The sequence below is a fragment of the Octodon degus genome, unplaced genomic scaffold (assembly GCF_000260255.1).
Source record: "Octodon degus isolate 3935 unplaced genomic scaffold, OctDeg1.0 scaffold00141, whole genome shotgun sequence".
In the NCBI taxonomy this organism is placed as follows: Eukaryota; Metazoa; Chordata; class Mammalia; order Rodentia; family Octodontidae; genus Octodon; species Octodon degus.
In genome coordinates this window covers 2159037-2166639 of record NW_004524717.1, presented here as the reverse complement: position 1 = coordinate 2166639, position 7603 = coordinate 2159037, and the positions used below count along the sequence as shown (strand labels likewise).

Sequence of the window (7603 nt, the reverse complement as noted above, 5' to 3'; positions counted from 1 at the left end):
ATGCAGTTTCATTTTTGCTGAAAGACTGTATGCTTTTTTTTGTTTTGTTTTTGTTTTTGTTTGTGTGTGTGTGTGGAACTGGGGATTGAACTCAGGACCCTGTGCTTGCCAGGCAAGCACTTATTCTACTGAGCTATCCCCCTAGCCCCAAGACTATGCTTTATGCACAAAACACACTGGCCCAGTTTCTTGGTTACTTTTCTCTCATTGCTGAGACAAAATACCTAACACCCAAAATTAAGGAGGGAAAGATTCATTTAGCTCATAGTTTGTGAAAGTTTCAGTCCATAATCAGCTGGCTCCAAAGTGGGGTAACATGTCGCAGGGGCAATAATTCAAGATAGCAGAAGACAGAAAAGCATGAAGAGCAAAGGGGTGAAGGAAGCAAATATTTTCCCTCTCTCATATTATAAGCAGGCTGCCACCCCTAAGGGGAATGTAGTACTCACACCATCTTCCTGTCCTGCTCTTGCATAGATAGGATGATGTGAGGATCCTGGCCCCCTACTGAGTTGCTTCATTAAACTTCCAAACTTCTCAAGTTGACACAATTTATCAACAGTTACACCCAGTCAAGGAGACATTCAACTCTCACTCTCCTGAGACCTCCTTCTCCCAGACTGTTGCTGTCTAACGCTAAGCAATTCTTTTTAAGTAAACCTGCTCAAACCATATCCGCCTGACAATATAAGACTTAATTGTGACCCATGTAACTAACCACGCAATAGCAAGCTATCAGCTTGCTACTTCCTACTTTCAAACTGTATTTAAACTGAACTCAAAACTGACTCTGGGCTGATGATTTGGACCTGGGTCCCATCAACCCGCTAGCATTATATTAAAGTTGCTGGGGCCGGGAGATGGCTCAGTAGAATAAGTGTTTGCCTGGCAAGCACAAGGGCCTGAGTTCAATCCCCGGTTCAACCAAAAAAAAAAAAAAAAGAATCCCTCTGATTGGGGGGCCGGGGAGATGGCTCAGTAGGATAAGCACTTGCCTGGCAAATGCAAGGATCTGAGTTCAATCCCCAGTTCCGCCAAAAAAAAATAAATAAATAAAGTTGCCTTCCATAACTCAGTTTAAAGTGTTTTTCTATTGAGCCCGGATTTTTCCCCCAAAAGAGTCACTTCCTGAAGGCTTCATTCTGCCTTCTTGGTTTTGTTCTGCGCACATAGCTGCCTGGCGCTCGTGTTAGCTCTTACAAAGATCCAGGTAATCCCTTTTCAACTGTCATCTGTTTAGAATTCTACCTAGGTTTTTCTGCTGATAAGGATCCCTCACCCTTTCACATGACAGCTCAGTTCTCAGACTAACAGCAAGAGACAGAGTAAAAGGATGATGGTGATTCCCTTCTCTACCTTCAGACAGTGGGAGCATCATTACCTGTTCCTTTGTAGATCCTGGTGATTTGCTAGCATTTTAGCTCCCTCTATCACTGCTGAGGATGCAGGAAAGAAAAACAAAATTTAAAAAAAAAAAGAAAAATTAAAAAAAAAGAAAACAAAACAAAACTCACTATGCTGGTGATCTGATTGCCGAATAGACAGTGTATTTTCTGTTGTGTTTCAGGAGTAAGCATATACACATAGAGATTTATGGCTATGTATAATATGTTGATTCTATATCATATTTTTCCTAGTTCTTATGTACTTATATAAAATTGATGCCTAGCCACATCCCTAGCTTTGTTTCATTCTGAAAAATGGATACCTAGGGGCTGGTGAGATGGCTCAGTGGTCTAGAGCACCTACTTAGAACAAGCTAAGCAAAGCACGGGGACCACGGTTCAATCCCCCAGCACCACATGCCAGCCAGCCCCGCCCCCTGGTGGGATGAGCTGGCCACACACACACACACAAAAAAAAAAAAAGGATACCTAGGGGCCGGGGAGATGGCTCAGCAGAATAAGCACTTCCCTGGCAAGCGCTAGGGCCTGAGTTCAATCCCCAGTTCCACAAAAAAAAAAAAAAAAAAAAAAATGGATACCTGGGCATGGTGGCACACACCTGTGAACCCAGCACTTGGGAAGGTGGGGAGGTAGATCACTGTGAATTTGAGACTAGAAAGAGAGAAAAAATGAAGACAACTTCAGTATTGAATTCTTGTTTCTCTGAAGTGCCCCTTCTCCCTGGATATTGAACCCAGCGATGTGCAAATTCTAGGCAAGTACAGTACTCCTAGCTACACTCCCAGCCCTCATTTCTAGTTATTAAATAAAAAGTAAATAAAGAAATCCAGGCACTCTGAAAAGCTGAAACATGAGGTTCAAATCCAGGTGATATTTATTTTCCCCACCTTGTGATTTAGAAAAATTTTAAACCACATGTTTCTTGGAAAAAACAACATGGATGCTCCTACAAATGTTATTTTGCTGATATCTAACCACATGTGCCTTTTCTACAACACGTGTGCCGGCAGATATGCGTAGTACTTGTTTAGGCTGAACTACTTCCCTCATCAGCTGCAGACAGATATAGATGTGGAGCACTCACAGCACCAAAGTTTGCTTTCCTTAAGCAGCCACACTGTCTTGCAAGTAACCATACTGTTTCCATGGCCATTTTTATAAGGAGAAATAACAAAATTTCCAGAGTATAAATAACTGAGGCAAGCAAAATTTTTGCAAACATGTACCAAGTTTTTTTTTCTAAATTGTAGAGAAGGGTGTGCATGGTGTTCAGGGTCTCACTACTAGATCAGACTCATAGTGATTCGCCTGCTTACAGCCTCCCAAGAGCTGGGATTACAGGCACGCGCCACCATGCCCTGTCTCAATTGCCATCTCAGTGCACCCCAGGGGCGGGGCCGGCAGGGCAGGCCCAGGGATCCATCCCCTGGCCGCTGTGCCTGCTTGCAGGTGCTTTATTTCACTGAGCTATTTGGCCAGCCCACATGTACCAAATTAGGACAACAGCTTTTGGATGATTAGCACTGGAGTGGCAATGTAGCTCAATGGTAGAGTACTTGCCTAATGCGGAAGATCCTGGGTTCTAGATTTAGACTTGAAGAGGATTGGGGAAACTATATTATCCTGTTGTACAACTTGTTTCACTTTCATTCTGGACATAATTCCATATCATATTTAGTGGTAGAATTATCCTCATTCATATTAACCCTATCATGATATTTCATTGTATGGCTGTCGGATTTTCAGTCATTAAATAAAAGCTGAGCACACTGGCAAGCGCTTCTGGCCCCAGCTACTTGTGAGGCTGAGGAGGGAGGTCTATTTTAGAATAGGAATGTATGACCAGCTTGGGCAACATAGTGAACCCTGTCTCAAAAATGGAAGCCAGGCATGATTCCACACTTGTATAATGTCAGGATTCAGGAGACTGTGGAAGGAGGATCACCACAAGTTTAAGTACAGCCAGTACTACACAGTAAGACCATGTCTCAAAAAAACAAACAATCCTGTCCCTTTCTTGGACAGGAGCTTTCTTTCTCTCAATAAATATATTCTGCTCATAAAAAAATCAATACTTGGGGGAAAAAAGATGCTGATGAAGTTTCTGTTTTTAGTTGTCTCACTTTGTTTTATTGAATGCCCATCAATGAAATATTGAAATCCTCAATGTTGTATTTCCATATACTTGCTGAAAAAATTTGAGGGTGGTGTCACACTTTCCTGAGATGGAAATGTGAGGGGTTTTTCTAAGGCAAAAGTAAGACAAAAAATTCAAGTAAAAAAGTACCACATGGGCCACAGCTCTTGAAAATCTGGAGGGACAATGGTGAAGGATAAAGGAATACAAGAGTCAAGATACAGAAGGCTGAGGTCAGGTAGAGCCTCTTCTCCTGGTGGGACAGAAAGAGGTGCCTAATGACAATACATTTATTCATACATTCAGGAGGCTACTGTCAGTGGAAACCCTTCTGTGTAGCAACTTGTTTTGTTGGCTTGCCTTAGGTGCCTGGTGTCTCAGAGCTGGAACATCTTGTTCAGGTGGCTCTTCTTGGGCACTCCATGTTCTCATGGCTGGCTTTGCTTTAGCCTCACATGGGTGATCCATTTCCAGCTTCACCTACTCCTGACATTTCCCCCTTTCCTATTTTGTAGTTGCAAGTGATGGGTGATCAGTTGAAGTCGGACAAGCTATGTTTGAAGGATTCTGCAGAAAAACTTTTCATCCTCATATCCTTTTCACTCTGAGTGAACTTAGTTGCTTAGGCTACAGATTCCCAGCCCAAGGATTTCACATCCCTGTATTCAGCAATTTAACAGACCATTAACCCATAACATTAGTCAATTGCCAGTGTAGCTGACAATTGTTAGAAGATGTTAGTGATTTCAGCTTCTTTTATAATTAATATATTGCTATGGCATTGTTTTACACATCTTATGATTATACTTTTCTGGTAGATGTTTAAGACCAAGGTAACATGAGACCCATATTAATCAAGTTTGGCTATCTATAAAGATGAGTTATGGCCCCTCAGGATTTACCTTAGAACCATGTACAGCACCTCTTAGTTCTTCTGTCAGTGTCAGCCATCTGAATGAGTCATGGCCATTGCTTTCTCACCTTGATTAATGTGAAGATTTGGGAGGTTTTTTCTCCTAATGACTCTTTTTTTTTTTTTTTTTTGTTCAGTCTTCAAAGTACTTTATTATAAAATGCAGCAGAGGGCCCACAGACAGCTCCAGTCCTCCCACAGAAACTGACAATGAGGCCCTGCCCAGTTCCTGAACTGCCCACCAGAATCTACCATCAGTAGTCATTTCAGTCCCCTCAGAGCTGCAGGAAAACTGCGGCAGGTAGTGAAATGGACGTGGCAAGTGGCCAGGGACTGCTGAACAGTGACAACACCACTTTCTCCCCTCTGTGACTGACAGCCACCAATGGCTTGGGCCAAATCTGTAGAGATGAGGCATTGTGGGGTCGCAACTCCATACATCCCCCAGGTCTCAGGCCACTACTTCTTATTCCTGGGCTTTAGCTCTTTGGCTGCATTATGCAGGAAAATGTAATTTTTCTTGTGAGGATTATAAAATTCATGTCCCTTGTACCAGTCGTAACTTGACGCGTAGACAAATATATTGCCACTGTGATTGAAACAGCATGGGATGGGGAGATGGCTCAATAGAATAAACATTTGCCTGGCAAGTGCAAGGGCCTGAGTTCAATCCCCAGGTCCGCAAAAAATAAATAAAGTACAGTATGAAACAGCATGCTGATATTGGCTCGTCTAACTGTTCCAAAGTTTTGAGTTTTGTTCAGACATCTTTGTCCCAGAAGCTAAACCTACCATCTGATACCACGGTCGCAAGGGTTCCATGAGCAGGGTGGAACGAGATTCTGTTCACCGCATAGATATCCTGAGGAGCCGAAGTGTTGGTTCCATTGAACCGATGAGATATAAAGGTGAAGTTATTTAGGGGGTTGATGCAGTGAATAGCAACGCTCCCCTCAATACTCCCCAGGGCAAAACCAGTTGGCTTGTTCTGTTTGTCTTTAAGAATAGTCACACGTCGATGCTGGTGCTTCAGCAGAGACTCTATCTTCCAGAACTAGGGGGCTGGTTTTCCAGCTGGTAGAAGATCAGGCCCCTCTCCACAGTTTTCACTACAGCCATTGGATATATCACATCAGCACAGTAACACCTTTCTGGGAGCTGTAAGACCATCATGGGATTTGATGACTGAGTATCCCAAAACTTCAAAGTCTTATCCCAGCTGCTGGTTATCACACAGCTGTAGCTTGGAGCTTTGATCCAATGTATACTTTTAACAGGAGTACCATGCTGTGCGATCTGTATGGCTTGGTTACTCTTGAGGTCCCACATTTTGGTGGCTTTGTCACATGATGCTATAAATACTTTGCTTTCATCATCACTCCAGCAGACACTGAGGACAGGCCCAGTGTGCATCTGCTGGGCTTTTGGAATGGTCTGCCCCTTGTCCTGAACTTCCCAGCAGCGAGCATCATTAGCCCAGGATCCTGCAACAAGAAACTTCCCCAGCAAGGTTGGTGGGCTGAATGATAGACACCCAATGCTGTCATCAGGAGATGTTACTTCAATATCCTTCATAGGGTTGTGATTATCTGTAATTGTGCTGTCAAATATGTTGGTGCCCCCAGTTCCAAAACCGGAGGTTGTTCAAAACAGACTCATTTTAGCTCTGAAGGTCACACCTCAATGGGCAGATGAGGAAGGTGAAGTCTGCTGGCACGGAAGAGAAAAAGGCAAGATGGTTGTGCAGGAACCACCCCTGGAGGTTACCTAATGACTCTCCTTAGGCACACTGTATATCATAGATCTCTTTCCTCTAGAGTTCAACAATCTCCTTGTTCAAAAGATTAAGGACTCATCAAGTTACAGGATGACACAGCAGAGGTTCCCTTAGGTCTTGGGTCCTCTCTGATCTTGGAGGACTGGAGCCAGAATACTGGCTGTCTTCTAAGTCTATCTATCCTTTGGGTTTTTGGCCCCCAAATCTCAGTTGTTAAACATCCAGAAGAGAAGGTTAATAACATTATATTGTAATGAAAGCAGTGAGCCTAATATTATAATTTTATCTGAATATAAAGTACTTTGAAATTCAATGTAGAGGGCCAGAGAGATAGTTCAGTGGTATAAGCACCTACCTGGCAGGTGCAAGGTCCTGAGTTGGATCCCTGGTGAAGAAGGAGGAGGAGGAGGAGGAGGAGGAGGAGGAGAAGGAGGAAGAAGAAGAGGAGGAGGAGGAGGAGGAGGAGGAAGAGGAGAAAGAGGAGACATTGCTGACCCATGTTCTTCTTTCACGTAGCTTTCACCTCAGTTATTTCCACACACTATATCAGACCTTCAATTCCCATTTTTGGTTACCATTTCCTGGCCATTCAATTTCACTAAATGGCCCCAGCTCAGGGCTATCCCCATTCTTGTCTATTGGCTGTGATGGGTGGAACTAACTCAGCATGCAATGGCATCCAGATAGGCCATTCAGCATCCTCTGGAAAGGCATGACTGTACCCTCAACTGCATATGAATGCTGGGCTCGGTTCCTTTCATTGTCCAGTAAGATCTTTCCAAAGGACTCTTCCTAGCTTCTTTTCCTCTATCTGATTGAATTGCTTTTGTGCTGCTATATTTCAATCCTTAGCAGGATTTTAAAAGTTAATAGTATATACTGCCAAATGAAGTCTATTACAAGGTATGAATTTTGTAGGGAAGAATCCCCCTCTTTGTTTTCGTGAAGTGAATTTTGAGCATCTGATGACTCTTTGACCTTGAGGGTTATAAGAAGTCCCCTGGTAAGGGAAATGTGAAATGTTTTACAAAACATTTGGAAGGCAGCACCTGTATAAGCCAGACCACTGTCAGTCCTGCAGGCAGCCAAGGGTACTAAAAGCATCCAAACAATGAGCAATGACATGCTTAGCCACTTCCCCAGTGCAAGGAAAAAGCAAAAATAAATCCTGAGGAAGTATCCATGAAATGAAATGTGGGCCGAATAGGAATTTCTGCCGACTTCCGGGAACCCCCAGACCCAGTCCTAGCCCAGGTCTGGTGAGTGTGTGGAGAGCTTCCTGCTACCCTGAGCCGGCGGGACCAGTCCCAGCCCAGGCGCAGTGTGGGCCGGACCCTCTCCCGCCCCCTCGGGCGGCCCCCCACCACTCC

At 43.8% G+C, this 7603-nt stretch overlaps 1 pseudogene; it reads right to left on the bottom strand.

The window, feature by feature from the left end:
• Positions 1–4915: 4915 nt before the first annotated feature.
• On the bottom strand, positions 4916–6115 carry LOC101566485 (annotated as a pseudogene).
• Between the last annotated feature and the right edge of the window lie 1488 nt (positions 6116–7603).